Below are 18333 nucleotides of genomic sequence, written 5' to 3' on the forward strand. Positions count from 1 at the left end.
GCCGCCGAGCCCAGGCACCGTGCCGCTAACGAAGCGATTGCCTTTGGTGACATCTTTTGCAATAACGACTGCGCGAATCGACGGTATCTCGTAAGGAAGGAAAGAGCAGCAGCTGCCGCCGAGCCCAGGCGCCGTGCCTAACACGCAGAAGGTCCCCGGCTCGATTGCGGGCGGAAACCCGTTTTCGTCGCACTCAGCAAGACACTTGCTACGATCTCTACTGTGACCATTTAAATCAACTTCAAACGTTCCATCAGCAGGGTGCACATGGCTCAAATGAAACATGAAACGGTTTCAGAACTGGTTGTCGGATTTTAGCGCTGACTTGGAGGCCTGGAAATGCGCGAAACAGCCGCCGCCATGCGATTTGTTACCGCACCGTTGTACAAAACGCAAGGGCTCGTCCGGGATTTGAACCCGGGACCTCCTGCACCCGAAGCAGGAATCATACCCCTAGACCAACGAGCCTATTCGTTCCGAAAACGCACTGCATGTGAATGACGCCACCTTTGATGGTCTCACCATGTAGGGCTGCAGCTCAGCCAGCGTTCTCCCTGTCTGTCGCGGTTGGATTGTTTCCATCGACGTCTTTTACTACAGGAACTTCACGAATCGGAGGGAGCTCGTAGCCGATGCCCTTGCTAACACAGAAGACAAACTGTTGCTATTACGAGTCTCCGGGTGGAACATGAAAAGAACCGTCGTTTCCGTGGTGTAGCGGTTATCACGTCTGCTTTACACGCAGAAGGTCCCCGGTTCGATCCCGGGCGGGAACACAACAATTTTAATCTATATTTCGGATTTCATTTCCGAGATGACCTCACGTCCGCGTATGCAGAGACAAGCAATGTCGTATGCTAGACGGATAGGGCGTCATTTTACGGTCAAATACTGTTGCTCTCTTATTGCACCGGTATTTGGTAACTGAGAACGCCCCTAGCTCCATTATGGCTGGCAAAATTTATAATCCGGTTCTTCAGGGCTACTTCAAGTGCGCTTGCTACTGGCTTTCCTGAGCTCACCCTACTCGCCTTGTCACAGCTCTGTCAAAGTGTGATGCTAACTAATAATGAGAAACTCTTAGCCACGCTCAATCTTACATGCCACCCCTTGGTTGTTGCCGTCGCTAGTAAGATGAGGGTAGACTGTCGCACAATTAAGCTGAATCTCCACTCACGGTGCACATATCCCGCAAAGACAACCTTGTTTTCCGTTGCATGCAAAATTACCGTCTGCTTTTCTACCGAATTCCACCTACGTACTTTACTGGTGCCGCATTCTTGTTATATCCACGTGCTATAACAGGCGTCTACTCTTCATTGAGGAGCTGCAACCGGGGCTGAGTTCCACCTACTCTTCAGCACGGTCAAAATGGCAGGGCTCGTCCGGGATTTGAACCCGGGACCTCCTGCACCCAAAGCAGGAATCATACCCCTAGACCAACGAGCCACCTGGCTGGAGCAGTCAAGTTAATCCCAAGTAGTGCGCCTCACAGGGAACACAAACTTTCACGTGAATTCGCAAGATAAACGCTTTCTGCAGGCAGCACTCACCACTGATGAGAAGAATATTAAAGGCAACGAATAAAAAGCGAAATAACTGCATCGAGCACTGCTTATGAACAGCCAGCAGTGCCTCAGTTTCGGTATGTGGTTTCTCAGGGTTAAGAGAAGGCGAATGCACTAAACAAAAGAACATCGGGAAACCAAGCACCAACTCATAACGAAAAGATTGCACAATATACTGCAAGCAAAATTTCCAGAAGACGGATACTGAAGACGCCGCAGACAAAAGAATTATTCTATGCAGTAACGAATATCTAGGAAGCGTGAATTGCATGTGCTGCTCCACCACACAACTTCTTTTGATACTGTTTTACTTATTCTAAATTTTCATTACCTCATCGTCTCTAGAATACTGTGCGGTTATCACCTGGTTTCCAACAGCGATAGTAGTAAGTAAATCGACTACAAAGTCTTTCAAAGTAGGTCAGACACAAAAAAAAAAATCGGAGCTGCGTGTAGCTCATGTCATTCTGCTTTCAATCGTGAATCTCCGGCTGGGAGTAGTGGCGTACTTCTGTAATCCAAGCTTCTGGGAGGCCGTTGTGTGGGAGAGATCTGGAAACAACTACAGATTCGACCGTTCCACGAGCTCAGGAACGGCCGCGATGCCTTCATCGAGCTCTGCAGATCGACAGATGATAGTGTGGAAATTTCGGCAAGCGGTGGCTAAGGGTTAAGAGAAGCCAAACGCACTAAACACAAGAAAGTCGGGAAACCGAAGCACACAACTCATAACGAAAAGATTGCGGAATGCAGTGCGAAAGCAAAACTTCGAGAAGACCAACTCTGAAGCCATCGGCGAGCTAGGAATTATTCCGCACAAGAAGCGATCATGTAGGAAGAGCGAGCCGAAGCTGTCGCTCGACCACACAATAAATTTTTGCTTAATCCCAATTTGCAGTACCGGTTCGACACTAGAATACTGCGCCTTGGTTCTTCCAAAAGCGATAGTAATAAACACGTCCACCGCAGTGTCATTTGGGGCAGTGAGTCAGACATGGGGAGGATATGAGGCGGGTGGAATATGCAACGACAGGGGCATTGCAGGGCGGCCGCCGACTCCTTGGGCTGTGGCGCACCGGTGCCGGCGGCGGCCTGGCTGGGCTGCTGGTGCCTCCATGTAGAGCTGCCGCCGAGCCCAGGCACCGTGCCGCTAACGAAGCGATTGCCTTTGGTGACATCTTTTGCAATAACGACTGCGCGAATCGACGGTATCTCGTAAGGAAGGAAAGAGCAGCAGCTGCCGCCGAGCCCAGGCGCCGTGCCTAACACGCAGAAGGTCCCCGGCTCGATTGCGGGCGGAAACCCGTTTTCGTCGCACTCAGCAAGACACTTGCTACGATCTCTACTGTGACCATTTAAATCAACTTCAAACGTTCCATCAGCAGGGTGCACATGGCTCAAATGAAACATGAAACGGTTTCAGAACTGGTTGTCGGATTTTAGCGCTGACTTGGAGGCCTGGAAATGCGCGAAACAGCCGCCGCCATGCGATTTGTTACCGCACCGTTGTACAAAACGCAAGGGCTCGTCCGGGATTTGAACCCGGGACCTCCTGCACCCGAAGCAGGAATCATACCCCTAGACCAACGAGCCTATTCGTTCCGAAAACGCACTGCATGTGAATGACGCCACCTTTGATGGTCTCACCATGTAGGGCTGCAGCTCAGCCAGCGTTCTCCCTGTCTGTCGCGGTTGGATTGTTTCCATCGACGTCTTTTACTACAGGAACTTCACGAATCGGAGGGAGCTCGTAGCCGATGCCCTTGCTAACACAGAAGACAAACTGTTGCTATTACGAGTCTCCGGGTGGAACATGAAAAGAACCGTCGTTTCCGTGGTGTAGCGGTTATCACGTCTGCTTTACACGCAGAAGGTCCCCGGTTCGATCCCGGGCGGGAACACAACAATTTTAATCTATATTTCGGATTTCATTTCCGAGATGACCTCACGTCCGCGTATGCAGAGACAAGCAATGTCGTATGCTAGACGGATAGGGCGTCATTTTACGGTCAAATACTGTTGCTCTCTTATTGCACCGGTATTTGGTAACTGAGAACGCCCCTAGCTCCATTATGGCTGGCAAAATTTATAATCCGGTTCTTCAGGGCTACTTCAAGTGCGCTTGCTACTGGCTTTCCTGAGCTCACCCTACTCGCCTTGTCACAGCTCTGTCAAAGTGTGATGCTAACTAATAATGAGAAACTCTTAGCCACGCTCAATCTTACATGCCACCCCTTGGTTGTTGCCGTCGCTAGTAAGATGAGGGTAGACTGTCGCACAATTAAGCTGAATCTCCACTCACGGTGCACATATCCCGCAAAGACAACCTTGTTTTCCGTTGCATGCAAAATTACCGTCTGCTTTTCTACCGAATTCCACCTACGTACTTTACTGGTGCCGCATTCTTGTTATATCCACGTGCTATAACAGGCGTCTACTCTTCATTGAGGAGCTGCAACCGGGGCTGAGTTCCACCTACTCTTCAGCACGGTCAAAATGGCAGGGCTCGTCCGGGATTTGAACCCGGGACCTCCTGCACCCAAAGCAGGAATCATACCCCTAGACCAACGAGCCACCTGGCTGGAGCAGTCAAGTTAATCCCAAGTAGTGCGCCTCACAGGGAACACAAACTTTCACGTGAATTCGCAAGATAAACGCTTTCTGCAGGCAGCACTCACCACTGATGAGAAGAATATTAAAGGCAACGAATAAAAAGCGAAATAACTGCATCGAGCACTGCTTATGAACAGCCAGCAGTGCCTCAGTTTCGGTATGTGGTTTCTCAGGGTTAAGAGAAGGCGAATGCACTAAACAAAAGAACATCGGGAAACCAAGCACCAACTCATAACGAAAAGATTGCACAATATACTGCAAGCAAAATTTCCAGAAGACGGATACTGAAGACGCCGCAGACAAAAGAATTATTCTATGCAGTAACGAATATCTAGGAAGCGTGAATTGCATGTGCTGCTCCACCACACAACTTCTTTTGATACTGTTTTACTTATTCTAAATTTTCATTACCTCATCGTCTCTAGAATACTGTGCGGTTATCACCTGGTTTCCAACAGCGATAGTAGTAAGTAAATCGACTACAAAGTCTTTCAAAGTAGGTCAGACACAAAAAAAAAAATCGGAGCTGCGTGTAGCTCATGTCATTCTGCTTTCAATCGTGAATCTCCGGCTGGGAGTAGTGGCGTACTTCTGTAATCCAAGCTTCTGGGAGGCCGTTGTGTGGGAGAGATCTGGAAACAACTACAGATTCGACCGTTCCACGAGCTCAGGAACGGCCGCGATGCCTTCATCGAGCTCTGCAGATCGACAGATGATAGTGTGGAAATTTCGGCAAGCGGTGGCTAAGGGTTAAGAGAAGCCAAACGCACTAAACACAAGAAAGTCGGGAAACCGAAGCACACAACTCATAACGAAAAGATTGCGGAATGCAGTGCGAAAGCAAAACTTCGAGAAGACCAACTCTGAAGCCATCGGCGAGCTAGGAATTATTCCGCACAAGAAGCGATCATGTAGGAAGAGCGAGCCGAAGCTGTCGCTCGACCACACAATAAATTTTTGCTTAATCCCAATTTGCAGTACCGGTTCGACACTAGAATACTGCGCCTTGGTTCTTCCAAAAGCGATAGTAATAAACACGTCCACCGCAGTGTCATTTGGGGCAGTGAGTCAGACATGGGGAGGATATGAGGCGGGTGGAATATGCAACGACAGGGGCATTGCAGGGCGGCCGCCGACTCCTTGGGCTGTGGCGCACCGGTGCCGGCGGCGGCCTGGCTGGGCTGCTGGTGCCTCCATGTAGAGCTGCCGCCGAGCCCAGGCACCGTGCCGCTAACGAAGCGATTGCCTTTGGTGACATCTTTTGCAATAACGACTGCGCGAATCGACGGTATCTCGTAAGGAAGGAAAGAGCAGCAGCTGCCGCCGAGCCCAGGCGCCGTGCCTAACACGCAGAAGGTCCCCGGCTCGATTGCGGGCGGAAACCCGTTTTCGTCGCACTCAGCAAGACACTTGCTACGATCTCTACTGTGACCATTTAAATCAACTTCAAACGTTCCATCAGCAGGGTGCACATGGCTCAAATGAAACATGAAACGGTTTCAGAACTGGTTGTCGGATTTTAGCGCTGACTTGGAGGCCTGGAAATGCGCGAAACAGCCGCCGCCATGCGATTTGTTACCGCACCGTTGTACAAAACGCAAGGGCTCGTCCGGGATTTGAACCCGGGACCTCCTGCACCCGAAGCAGGAATCATACCCCTAGACCAACGAGCCTATTCGTTCCGAAAACGCACTGCATGTGAATGACGCCACCTTTGATGGTCTCACCATGTAGGGCTGCAGCTCAGCCAGCGTTCTCCCTGTCTGTCGCGGTTGGATTGTTTCCATCGACGTCTTTTACTACAGGAACTTCACGAATCGGAGGGAGCTCGTAGCCGATGCCCTTGCTAACACAGAAGACAAACTGTTGCTATTACGAGTCTCCGGGTGGAACATGAAAAGAACCGTCGTTTCCGTGGTGTAGCGGTTATCACGTCTGCTTTACACGCAGAAGGTCCCCGGTTCGATCCCGGGCGGGAACACAACAATTTTAATCTATATTTCGGATTTCATTTCCGAGATGACCTCACGTCCGCGTATGCAGAGACAAGCAATGTCGTATGCTAGACGGATAGGGCGTCATTTTACGGTCAAATACTGTTGCTCTCTTATTGCACCGGTATTTGGTAACTGAGAACGCCCCTAGCTCCATTATGGCTGGCAAAATTTATAATCCGGTTCTTCAGGGCTACTTCAAGTGCGCTTGCTACTGGCTTTCCTGAGCTCACCCTACTCGCCTTGTCACAGCTCTGTCAAAGTGTGATGCTAACTAATAATGAGAAACTCTTAGCCACGCTCAATCTTACATGCCACCCCTTGGTTGTTGCCGTCGCTAGTAAGATGAGGGTAGACTGTCGCACAATTAAGCTGAATCTCCACTCACGGTGCACATATCCCGCAAAGACAACCTTGTTTTCCGTTGCATGCAAAATTACCGTCTGCTTTTCTACCGAATTCCACCTACGTACTTTACTGGTGCCGCATTCTTGTTATATCCACGTGCTATAACAGGCGTCTACTCTTCATTGAGGAGCTGCAACCGGGGCTGAGTTCCACCTACTCTTCAGCACGGTCAAAATGGCAGGGCTCGTCCGGGATTTGAACCCGGGACCTCCTGCACCCAAAGCAGGAATCATACCCCTAGACCAACGAGCCACCTGGCTGGAGCAGTCAAGTTAATCCCAAGTAGTGCGCCTCACAGGGAACACAAACTTTCACGTGAATTCGCAAGATAAACGCTTTCTGCAGGCAGCACTCACCACTGATGAGAAGAATATTAAAGGCAACGAATAAAAAGCGAAATAACTGCATCGAGCACTGCTTATGAACAGCCAGCAGTGCCTCAGTTTCGGTATGTGGTTTCTCAGGGTTAAGAGAAGGCGAATGCACTAAACAAAAGAACATCGGGAAACCAAGCACCAACTCATAACGAAAAGATTGCACAATATACTGCAAGCAAAATTTCCAGAAGACGGATACTGAAGACGCCGCAGACAAAAGAATTATTCTATGCAGTAACGAATATCTAGGAAGCGTGAATTGCATGTGCTGCTCCACCACACAACTTCTTTTGATACTGTTTTACTTATTCTAAATTTTCATTACCTCATCGTCTCTAGAATACTGTGCGGTTATCACCTGGTTTCCAACAGCGATAGTAGTAAGTAAATCGACTACAAAGTCTTTCAAAGTAGGTCAGACACAAAAAAAAAAATCGGAGCTGCGTGTAGCTCATGTCATTCTGCTTTCAATCGTGAATCTCCGGCTGGGAGTAGTGGCGTACTTCTGTAATCCAAGCTTCTGGGAGGCCGTTGTGTGGGAGAGATCTGGAAACAACTACAGATTCGACCGTTCCACGAGCTCAGGAACGGCCGCGATGCCTTCATCGAGCTCTGCAGATCGACAGATGATAGTGTGGAAATTTCGGCAAGCGGTGGCTAAGGGTTAAGAGAAGCCAAACGCACTAAACACAAGAAAGTCGGGAAACCGAAGCACACAACTCATAACGAAAAGATTGCGGAATGCAGTGCGAAAGCAAAACTTCGAGAAGACCAACTCTGAAGCCATCGGCGAGCTAGGAATTATTCCGCACAAGAAGCGATCATGTAGGAAGAGCGAGCCGAAGCTGTCGCTCGACCACACAATAAATTTTTGCTTAATCCCAATTTGCAGTACCGGTTCGACACTAGAATACTGCGCCTTGGTTCTTCCAAAAGCGATAGTAATAAACACGTCCACTGCAGTGTCATTTGGGGCAGTGAGTCAGACATGGGGAGGATATGAGGCGGGTGGAATATGCAACGACAGGGGCATTGCAGGGCGGCCGCCGACTCCTTGGGCTGTGGCGCACCGGTGCCGGCGGCGGCCTGGCTGGGCTGCTGGTGCCTCCATGTAGAGCTGCCGCCGAGCCCAGGCACCGTGCCGCTAACGAAGCGATTGCCTTTGGTGACATCTTTTGCAATAACGACTGCGCGAATCGACGGTATCTCGTAAGGAAGGAAAGAGCAGCAGCTGCCGCCGAGCCCAGGCGCCGTGCCTAACACGCAGAAGGTCCCCGGCTCGATTGCGGGCGGAAACCCGTTTTCGTCGCACTCAGCAAGACACTTGCTACGATCTCTACTGTGACCATTTAAATCAACTTCAAACGTTCCATCAGCAGGGTGCACATGGCTCAAATGAAACATGAAACGGTTTCAGAACTGGTTGTCGGATTTTAGCGCTGACTTGGAGGCCTGGAAATGCGCGAAACAGCCGCCGCCATGCGATTTGTTACCGCACCGTTGTACAAAACGCAAGGGCTCGTCCGGGATTTGAACCCGGGACCTCCTGCACCCGAAGCAGGAATCATACCCCTAGACCAACGAGCCTATTCGTTCCGAAAACGCACTGCATGTGAATGACGCCACCTTTGATGGTCTCACCATGTAGGGCTGCAGCTCAGCCAGCGTTCTCCCTGTCTGTCGCGGTTGGATTGTTTCCATCGACGTCTTTTACTACAGGAACTTCACGAATCGGAGGGAGCTCGTAGCCGATGCCCTTGCTAACACAGAAGACAAACTGTTGCTATTACGAGTCTCCGGGTGGAACATGAAAAGAACCGTCGTTTCCGTGGTGTAGCGGTTATCACGTCTGCTTTACACGCAGAAGGTCCCCGGTTCGATCCCGGGCGGGAACACAACAATTTTAATCTATATTTCGGATTTCATTTCCGAGATGACCTCACGTCCGCGTATGCAGAGACAAGCAATGTCGTATGCTAGACGGATAGGGCGTCATTTTACGGTCAAATACTGTTGCTCTCTTATTGCACCGGTATTTGGTAACTGAGAACGCCCCTAGCTCCATTATGGCTGGCAAAATTTATAATCCGGTTCTTCAGGGCTACTTCAAGTGCGCTTGCTACTGGCTTTCCTGAGCTCACCCTACTCGCCTTGTCACAGCTCTGTCAAAGTGTGATGCTAACTAATAATGAGAAACTCTTAGCCACGCTCAATCTTACATGCCACCCCTTGGTTGTTGCCGTCGCTAGTAAGATGAGGGTAGACTGTCGCACAATTAAGCTGAATCTCCACTCACGGTGCACATATCCCGCAAAGACAACCTTGTTTTCCGTTGCATGCAAAATTACCGTCTGCTTTTCTACCGAATTCCACCTACGTACTTTACTGGTGCCGCATTCTTGTTATATCCACGTGCTATAACAGGCGTCTACTCTTCATTGAGGAGCTGCAACCGGGGCTGAGTTCCACCTACTCTTCAGCACGGTCAAAATGGCAGGGCTCGTCCGGGATTTGAACCCGGGACCTCCTGCACCCAAAGCAGGAATCATACCCCTAGACCAACGAGCCACCTGGCTGGAGCAGTCAAGTTAATCCCAAGTAGTGCGCCTCACAGGGAACACAAACTTTCACGTGAATTCGCAAGATAAACGCTTTCTGCAGGCAGCACTCACCACTGATGAGAAGAATATTAAAGGCAACGAATAAAAAGCGAAATAACTGCATCGAGCACTGCTTATGAACAGCCAGCAGTGCCTCAGTTTCGGTATGTGGTTTCTCAGGGTTAAGAGAAGGCGAATGCACTAAACAAAAGAACATCGGGAAACCAAGCACCAACTCATAACGAAAAGATTGCACAATATACTGCAAGCAAAATTTCCAGAAGACGGATACTGAAGACGCCGCAGACAAAAGAATTATTCTATGCAGTAACGAATATCTAGGAAGCGTGAATTGCATGTGCTGCTCCACCACACAACTTCTTTTGATACTGTTTTACTTATTCTAAATTTTCATTACCTCATCGTCTCTAGAATACTGTGCGGTTATCACCTGGTTTCCAACAGCGATAGTAGTAAGTAAATCGACTACAAAGTCTTTCAAAGTAGGTCAGACACAAAAAAAAAAATCGGAGCTGCGTGTAGCTCATGTCATTCTGCTTTCAATCGTGAATCTCCGGCTGGGAGTAGTGGCGTACTTCTGTAATCCAAGCTTCTGGGAGGCCGTTGTGTGGGAGAGATCTGGAAACAACTACAGATTCGACCGTTCCACGAGCTCAGGAACGGCCGCGATGCCTTCATCGAGCTCTGCAGATCGACAGATGATAGTGTGGAAATTTCGGCAAGCGGTGGCTAAGGGTTAAGAGAAGCCAAACGCACTAAACACAAGAAAGTCGGGAAACCGAAGCACACAACTCATAACGAAAAGATTGCGGAATGCAGTGCGAAAGCAAAACTTCGAGAAGACCAACTCTGAAGCCATCGGCGAGCTAGGAATTATTCCGCACAAGAAGCGATCATGTAGGAAGAGCGAGCCGAAGCTGTCGCTCGACCACACAATAAATTTTTGCTTAATCCCAATTTGCAGTACCGGTTCGACACTAGAATACTGCGCCTTGGTTCTTCCAAAAGCGATAGTAATAAGCACGTCCACTGCAGTGTCATTTGGGGTAGTGAGTCAGACATGGGGAGGATATGAGGCGGGTGGAATATGCAACGACAGGGGCATTGCAGGGCGGCCGCCGACTCCTTGGGCTGTGGCGCACCGGTGCCGGCGGCGGCCTGGCTGGGCTGCTGGTGCCTCCATGTAGAGCTGCCGCCGAGCCCAGGCACCGTGCCGCTAACGAAGCGATTGCCTTTGGTGACATCTTTTGCAATAACGACTGCGCGAATCGACGGTATCTCGTAAGGAAGGAAAGAGCAGCAGCTGCCGCCGAGCCCAGGCGCCGTGCCTAACACGCAGAAGGTCCCCGGCTCGATTGCGGGCGGAAACCCGTTTTCGTCGCACTCAGCAAGACACTTGCTACGATCTCTACTGTGACCATTTAAATCAACTTCAAACGTTCCATCAGCAGGGTGCACATGGCTCAAATGAGACATGAAACGGTTTCAGAACTGGTTGTCGGATTTTAGCGCTGACTTGGAGGCCTGGAAATGCGCGAAACAGCCGCCGCCATGCGATTTGTTACCGCACCGTTGTACAAAACGCAAGGGCTCGTCCGGGATTTGAACCCGGGACCTCCTGCACCCGAAGCAGGAATCATACCCCTAGACCAACGAGCCTATTCGTTCCGAAAACGCACTGCATGTGAATGACGCCACCTTTGATGGTCTCACCATGTAGGGCTGCAGCTCAGCCAGCGTTCTCCCTGTCTGTCGCGGTTGGATTGTTTCCATCGACGTCTTTTACTACAGGAACTTCACGAATCGGAGGGAGCTCGTAGCCGATGCCCTTGCTAACACAGAAGACAAACTGTTGCTATTACGAGTCTCCGGGTGGAACATGAAAAGAACCGTCGTTTCCGTGGTGTAGCGGTTATCACGTCTGCTTTACACGCAGAAGGTCCCCGGTTCGATCCCGGGCGGGAACACAACAATTTTAATCTATATTTCGGATTTCATTTCCGAGATGACCTCACGTCCGCGTATGCAGAGACAAGCAATGTCGTATGCTAGACGGATAGGGCGTCATTTTACGGTCAAATACTGTTGCTCTCTTATTGCACCGGTATTTGGTAACTGAGAACGCCCCTAGCTCCATTATGGCTGGCAAAATTTATAATCCGGTTCTTCAGGGCTACTTCAAGTGCGCTTGCTACTGGCTTTCCTGAGCTCACCCTACTCGCCTTGTCACAGCTCTGTCAAAGTGTGATGCTAACTAATAATGAGAAACTCTTAGCCACGCTCAATCTTACATTCCACCCCTTGGTTGTTGCCGTCGCTAGTAAGATGAGGGTAGACTGTCGCACAATTAAGCTGAATCTCCACTCACGGTGCACATATCCCGCAAAGACAACCTTGTTTTCCGTTGCATGCAAAATTACCGTCTGCTTTTCTACCGAATTCCACCTACGTACTTTACTGGTGCCGCATTCTTGTTATATCCACGTGCTATAACAGGCGTCTACTCTTCATTGAGGAGCTGCAACCGGGGCTGAGTTCCACCTACTCTTCAGCACGGTCAAAATGGCAGGGCTCGTCCGGGATTTGAACCCGGGACCTCCTGCACCCAAAGCAGGAATCATACCCCTTTTTTTTTTTTTTTTTTTTTTTTTTTTTTTATTTCACCCAAAGCAGGAATCATACCCCTTTTTTTTTTTTTTTTTTTTTTTTCGCCTTAACCACTTTTTTTTTTTTTATTTTATATATCCACCACACAGCCACTTCAAAAGAAGTACAGTACTGAAATTAAAATCCTAAAACATGACTATATAATGTAGACTGTTTACTGAAATAAAGGTTAAAACACGAAAACTTCAGTCCTGGTGTAGAGAAGAAACATACATAAAGGCGGCAAATTCAGAAACAGTATAAAAGAAAATGGCTCACACAGGTGACCTTAGCCAACACCCTCTCTTTCAAATGTCAGGCTAAGCATATTGGCAAAATCATCTCGGAGGCCTGGCAATCGCAAGCGCTGCCAGTAAGCAGTAAGCATGTACTGCCGAAACGCTAGGTGTCCATCCTCTTCATGACAACTGTTGACAAAATGTACGAAATGGCCAATCAACCACATGACGGTATGGAGCTTCGTCCGCGGAAAAAAGGAAGAATCGGGCCGGACGATGATGTCAATAGTATAAGCGGCTTCAGCAGACCTAGTGACAAAAGCAAGTTGGTTCCTGAGCCAACGCCAATTAGCAAGGTGCCCACAGCAGGTGAATCGATGTTCAAGGGTATCCAGGAGACCACACCGAGTACAGGTGTCCGTGTCAGAAAGACCAATACGGTGCAGTCGTACATTGGTGGGAACCAAATTATTTATTACCCTATACCACGTGGACGCCACGGCCATAGAGTGGATCGGCAGACTAACGTTCTTCCAGACGTTCCTCCAGGACACGGATGGAGACGCCAGTTCTATTGGATTGGGACTGGCCAGCCCCTCCCAGCGGGCAATCAAGCTCTTGGTCGTTGGCACCGGTCGCCGCAAGAAGACGTCACCGAGGTAACTCACCGCAATGTAAAATTCCCGAATGTGTTTCAACTTAAAATTTAGGCGTCCGACATCGACAGGTGGAGCAAGGCTCGCCGGACGCACAACAGTAAAAAGCCTGGATGTAATTGAAGTCACTTCTTGCGTAACAATTAGAGTCGTTCGGCGGACGTACAAAGCAGACGCCTTGCGAGTAATGTCAGAGAGGCCCAAGCCTCCGGAGAGACGCGGTTTCGTCATTACCTCGTAACGTAACTTGAATAGATGGCCCTTCCATATAAACCTGCTAGACAATTGGCGCAACCTTTTCGCCACCATCATGGGAAGTGGGAACAGCTGAGCAACATAATAAGCTTTACATAGGACGTAGGTGTCTAAAATTCGGACTTTTTGCAAAATGGTAGCAGAGCGCTGCTCATGGACCATCAGAGCCCCCTGTATCTTCTCGGTGACAGATTTCCAATTGAGAGCCGCCATTTTTAGAGGACACCGATCAATGATAATCCCCAAGGACGTATGGCGATCGACAAAAGTGGCCCAAGGGACGTCAGCATCGCGAAATCCTCGAATATCAAGGAAGTTACATTTACCCTGATTGAGACGCGCTCCAGAGACACGACAGTATGCATCAACTGCCCCTTTCAACAACGGGATATCATCTCGTTGACGGAGGAGAACAACGACATCATCCGCATATGCCTTAACCGAGAGCTTCCCACCAGAGAGGGACATACCCTGAAGCTTGAGAGCAATAGTCCGAAGCAGCGGTTCCAGGGACAAAACGAATAAAGACATAGAGAGCGGACTACCCTGAGGCACTCCGCGGCGGATAGCAATGGGCGGCGTCAGCTGCCCATTGACAGACACCCGAGCTGTTATTCCCCTGTACAAATTGCCAAGAACACCACGTGATGAAGCGTTAAAACCTATTGTACCTAAAACACGATCTAAAAACACATGACTGACGTGATCAAAAGCCTTATAAAAATCAAGGAAGGCAAAGGCACAATGTACGTTTGTAACCGCCGCAACCGAGACAACATCCCGATATTCGGCTACTGGTGTCAGAATAGATCTATCATGAAAACAACATTGATGTGCACCAATCACACCCCGAAGCAGAGAAGACAGCCGGCTATTGAGCGCTCTAGCAGCTGTCTTATAGTCAAAATTCAGCAATGTGAGCGGACGAAGATTGGCAGCAGATAAACGACCAGAGGACTTCGGAATTAAAACAATTTTCCCTACTTTAAAATCGGCAGGCACATCCATCCCTCTGACAATCTCATTTAAAACCTGCGTAAAAATGCCACCCAAAAGAGGCCAAAAACGGAGATAAAATTCTTTAGGCAGGCCGTCTGGACCCGGCGATTTACTGGACGGAGAGCGAGCAATAAAATCGAAAACATCATCTACCTGGAACTCCCGGAGAAATTCGCCGTTCGCGTCAGGCGCGATCGTCGCAGTTAGATCCCCAAAGACATCATCCGAAAGAGACTCACCAGAATCATCGGCAGAATAGAGACTAGTGTAATACTGATGAAGAGCACGAACCATTTCCTCCTGTGCACTAAGCTGTCGCCCATCATCCACCGTAAGAGAAGAGATGAAGGAGCGACGACGACGAGTCTGATGCCGTAGCAGGTGGTACAAGGATGTCAGTTCACCTTCAACAAGAGAGTGAGGTTTCGACTTAACTCGCAGACCATCCATCTGTCGTCGTTTAAGGCTCAAGAGCTTGGCTTTAATACGACGAACATCATGGATCCGCAGTGGAGAGGTACCCGCCGCGTCATATAGTTCACGCAGGACAGAGTAGTAATATTCATACGTGTTCTTAAAATCACGCGTCCTAGCAGCACAGTAGAAAATCAAAGTCTGACGAATCTTGGGCTTGGCAAACGCAGTCCACCAAACCAGCAAGGAGGGGTATCGCGGGACAGAGCGAAGACATCGCTCCCACACGCCACTTATAACATCATCCATAGCACTGTCGGCAAGGTGGGAAACATTTAACATCCACTGGGAACGATAAAGTTTTGCAGGTTGGCGACTAAGATTTACAGTTGCAGTAAAAGCACAATGGTCAGAAAAACTAGTAGGAATAACATCGACAGAAAGAATTTTATCACATAAAAAATCAGATAAATAGAATCTGTCGAGTCTACTGCATGAGGACGCGGTAAAAAACGTATATTTCACCAGGGTTGGATATTTGTGTTCCCAAACATCACGCAGATGCATCGTACGAACTAAGTCATGTAAATCACGGCAATAATTAAAATTGGGGGACTGGTCTGCAGGGCGTAAAACACAATTAAAATCGCCTCCGAGCAGGAGACTCCGAGGACTCTGGCGCAAAAGATAAATAAGCTCTTCTTTATAAAAGCGCGATCGAGCCACAGTGTGACCCGAACCAGAGGGGGCATACAAAACAACGAGGCGGAGATCAAAAAGACGACAACCAATCCCACGGCCAGAGTCAAGGAATTCAATGTCAGTAATAGGAATGCCCTCTCGAAAGAAAAGAGCAGTTCCTGTTGAATATTCCGGCGCGACATTAAAAACAGTTTGAAATCCAGGTAGAGAGAGATCAGAAAACAACACTTCCTGCAAAAACACTACGTCCGCACAGGCGTCGTAAATAAACTGCCGCAAAGAGGCAATGCGAACGTCGGACTCAATACGGTTAACGTTTAAGGTAAGAAAGGTGTATGCTTGAACCATAGAGAGAAAAGCGAGAAAACAAATCACCTACACCGACGCACCAGCGTCACAGTCCATAGCAGGGGTGACGGAGGCATCCGAGGGAGGGGGACTGCTACCCCGTTCCGCGGATCCCTTACGTTTCGGTTTTTTACGAACAGCATTAACGTTCGGCTGAACGCGTAACTTGCGTCGGCTGACGGGCAAGGAAACTTCAGCCGCCGGTGACGTAGGAGGGTCAAGTTCTGTATCCGACACCACCCGCGCCGGTCCACATGCGGGATCCGGGGTCGCGGGGGAAACATCCGACAAAACGGAATGGTTAACACCTGCACTAGCTTCCGGCAAACATGGACTGCACGGAGGCGAAACGTGAGCAGGAAGGTCCGAGGCCGCAGAGTTGGAAGGAAGCGGAGCAGCTCCGCTGGCAGAGGTATGGGGCAGCGAAGCAGGAAGTTGTCGCGGCTCCACTTGTTGTGACATCGAAGTCGGTTCGGAAGACGGCGCCAACAGGCCCGACCGACGACCCGACTCGAGAGAAGCTGCGTCGGAGGCCGGAGGGGCGCCAGCAGCCGCCACCGGAACCGCTACCTCAGGAGGGCAGGGAGCAGCTACAGTACACAGTGGCTCGGAGGATGCCGGTCGCTCGGACTGGGGCATCTCAGGGAGATCCTCATCCGTACTATTTCCATCGTGTGGGCGACGCCTCTTATTATTCAAAAGTGGCACACCCACCTGAGGGACAGACGGAACAACATCAGATTTAGCACGCAAAGGAGGAAATTCTGTATCAGGGGTGCGCAAAACCTGTGGCGGGGCGCTACTACCACTGGACTGTGCTACACCAAGAGCAGAACCACCTGCAACGAGGTCAGCGACCGTTAACTTGCGACGATGTTCGAGAGAATTTTTTAAAACAAAAACTCTCCGCGGACAGTCGGTACGCACGTGACCACTTTCATTGCACAAAAAACAGGTGCCAACCTGACCACTATATGTTACATGGACACGATATCCACCGATCTGCAGGTGAGATGGAATATTCTGCTTAACGTGCATTTCGACTGAACGAATACCACTGTAACATTGCAGGCGATGTTGGCTTGACCAGCGTTCAAGGCGAATGCTCTTTACATCACCATACTTCTGTAGACCCTCCTTAAGATAGACATTATCCACCTCCGGTGGAAGGTTGTAAACACGAACATTGGTATACGTGATGGAAGCATTGGAAAGCAGCACGGTACTTACAGAATCATCCCGATGCCGAAAGAGAACTTGATGACCATATTTAGAAAGAATTTTATCAACCTGAAGTGGGTCCATAAACTTAACAAAGAAAACATACAGTTCGGTATCAAAATAAGCAGTGTGCACCTGATCCGAATGAACACCAAAGGTATCTACCAACCAATCATGAATCTCAAGAGAACTAGGTTGCACATGGCGGGTTGACTTGTCAAAAGCAAAACTAACTGTAGCCTGACGAGGAATAACCTGGGACGACATTTTCAAAATATGCGGTCGAAACCGCTACACAAAAAACACTGAAATAAGGACAGAAAGTAACACAAGGTACGAAACAACGACGGAGAAATACTCTCAGAAGTTGCAACACAACACGTAACAAAAACGATAGTCCACTATACGTAACGCTACGGCGGAGCGGAAGACTAGGCACGTCCACACTGCACGGCGTCTAAAGCGGAACTGCCCCTAGACCAACGAGCCACCTGGCTGGAGCAGTCAAGTTAATCCCAAGTAGTGCGCCTCACAGGGAACACAAACTTTCACGTGAATTCGCAAGATAAACGCTTTCTGCAGGCAGCACTCACCACTGATGAGAAGAATATTAAAGGCAACGAATAAAAAGCGAAATAACTGCATCGAGCACTGCTTATGAACAGCCAGCAGTGCCTCAGTTTCGGTATGTGGTTTCTCAGGGTTAAGAGAAGGCGAATGCACTAAACAAAAGAACATCGGGAAACCAAGCACCAACTCATAACGAAAAGATTGCACAATATACTGCAAGCAAAATTTCCAGAAGACGGATACTGAAGACGCCGCAGACAAAAGAATTATTCTATGCAGTAACGAATATCTAGGAAGCGTGAATTGCATGTGCTGCTCCACCACACAACTTCTTTTGATACTGTTTTACTTATTCTAAATTTTCATTACCTCATCGTCTCTAGAATACTGTGCGGTTATCACCTGGTTTCCAACAGCGATAGTAGTAAGTAAATCGACTACAAAGTCTTTCAAAGTAGGTCAGACACAAAAAAAAAAATCGGAGCTGCGTGTAGCTCATGTCATTCTGCTTTCAATCGTGAATCTCCGGCTGGGAGTAGTGGCGTACTTCTGTAATCCAAGCTTCTGGGAGGCCGTTGTGTGGGAGAGATCTGGAAACAACTACAGATTCGACCGTTCCACGAGCTCAGGAACGGCCGCGATGCCTTCATCGAGCTCTGCAGATCGACAGATGATAGTGTGGAAATTTCGGCAAGCGGTGGC

General features: G+C 49.2%; 14 non-coding genes across 14 annotated transcripts; 5 read left to right on the forward strand and 9 right to left on the reverse strand.

Moving 5' to 3' along the window:
• Positions 1-396: 396 nt before the first annotated feature.
• Trnap-cgg lies at positions 397-468 on the reverse strand. The gene has a single exon. It is a non-coding gene; the product is annotated as a tRNA-Pro (tRNA).
• A 235-nt stretch (positions 469-703) lies between these two features.
• On the forward strand, positions 704-776 carry Trnav-uac. Its single transcript has one exon. It is a non-coding gene; the product is annotated as a tRNA-Val (tRNA).
• Positions 777-1377: 601 nt separating this feature from the next.
• Positions 1378-1449, reverse strand: Trnap-ugg. The gene has a single exon. It is a non-coding gene; the product is annotated as a tRNA-Pro (tRNA).
• A 1640-nt stretch (positions 1450-3089) lies between these two features.
• Trnap-cgg lies at positions 3090-3161 on the reverse strand. Its single transcript has one exon. It is a non-coding gene; the product is annotated as a tRNA-Pro (tRNA).
• A 235-nt stretch (positions 3162-3396) lies between these two features.
• Trnav-uac lies at positions 3397-3469 on the forward strand. Its single transcript has one exon. It is a non-coding gene; the product is annotated as a tRNA-Val (tRNA).
• Positions 3470-4070: 601 nt separating this feature from the next.
• On the reverse strand, positions 4071-4142 carry Trnap-ugg. The gene has a single exon. It is a non-coding gene; the product is annotated as a tRNA-Pro (tRNA).
• Positions 4143-5782: 1640 nt separating this feature from the next.
• Positions 5783-5854, reverse strand: Trnap-cgg. Its single transcript has one exon. It is a non-coding gene; the product is annotated as a tRNA-Pro (tRNA).
• Positions 5855-6089: 235 nt separating this feature from the next.
• On the forward strand, positions 6090-6162 carry Trnav-uac. The gene has a single exon. It is a non-coding gene; the product is annotated as a tRNA-Val (tRNA).
• A 601-nt stretch (positions 6163-6763) lies between these two features.
• Trnap-ugg lies at positions 6764-6835 on the reverse strand. The gene has a single exon. It is a non-coding gene; the product is annotated as a tRNA-Pro (tRNA).
• Positions 6836-8475: 1640 nt separating this feature from the next.
• On the reverse strand, positions 8476-8547 carry Trnap-cgg. Its single transcript has one exon. It is a non-coding gene; the product is annotated as a tRNA-Pro (tRNA).
• Positions 8548-8782: 235 nt separating this feature from the next.
• On the forward strand, positions 8783-8855 carry Trnav-uac. The gene has a single exon. It is a non-coding gene; the product is annotated as a tRNA-Val (tRNA).
• Positions 8856-9456: 601 nt separating this feature from the next.
• Trnap-ugg lies at positions 9457-9528 on the reverse strand. Its single transcript has one exon. It is a non-coding gene; the product is annotated as a tRNA-Pro (tRNA).
• A 1640-nt stretch (positions 9529-11168) lies between these two features.
• Trnap-cgg lies at positions 11169-11240 on the reverse strand. The gene has a single exon. It is a non-coding gene; the product is annotated as a tRNA-Pro (tRNA).
• Positions 11241-11475: 235 nt separating this feature from the next.
• Trnav-uac lies at positions 11476-11548 on the forward strand. The gene has a single exon. It is a non-coding gene; the product is annotated as a tRNA-Val (tRNA).
• The last annotated feature ends 6785 nt before the right edge of the window (positions 11549-18333 follow it).

The sequence above is a fragment of the Schistocerca piceifrons genome, unplaced genomic scaffold (genome assembly GCF_021461385.2).
Source record: "Schistocerca piceifrons isolate TAMUIC-IGC-003096 unplaced genomic scaffold, iqSchPice1.1 HiC_scaffold_537, whole genome shotgun sequence".
Classification (NCBI taxonomy): domain Eukaryota; kingdom Metazoa; phylum Arthropoda; class Insecta; order Orthoptera; family Acrididae; genus Schistocerca; species Schistocerca piceifrons.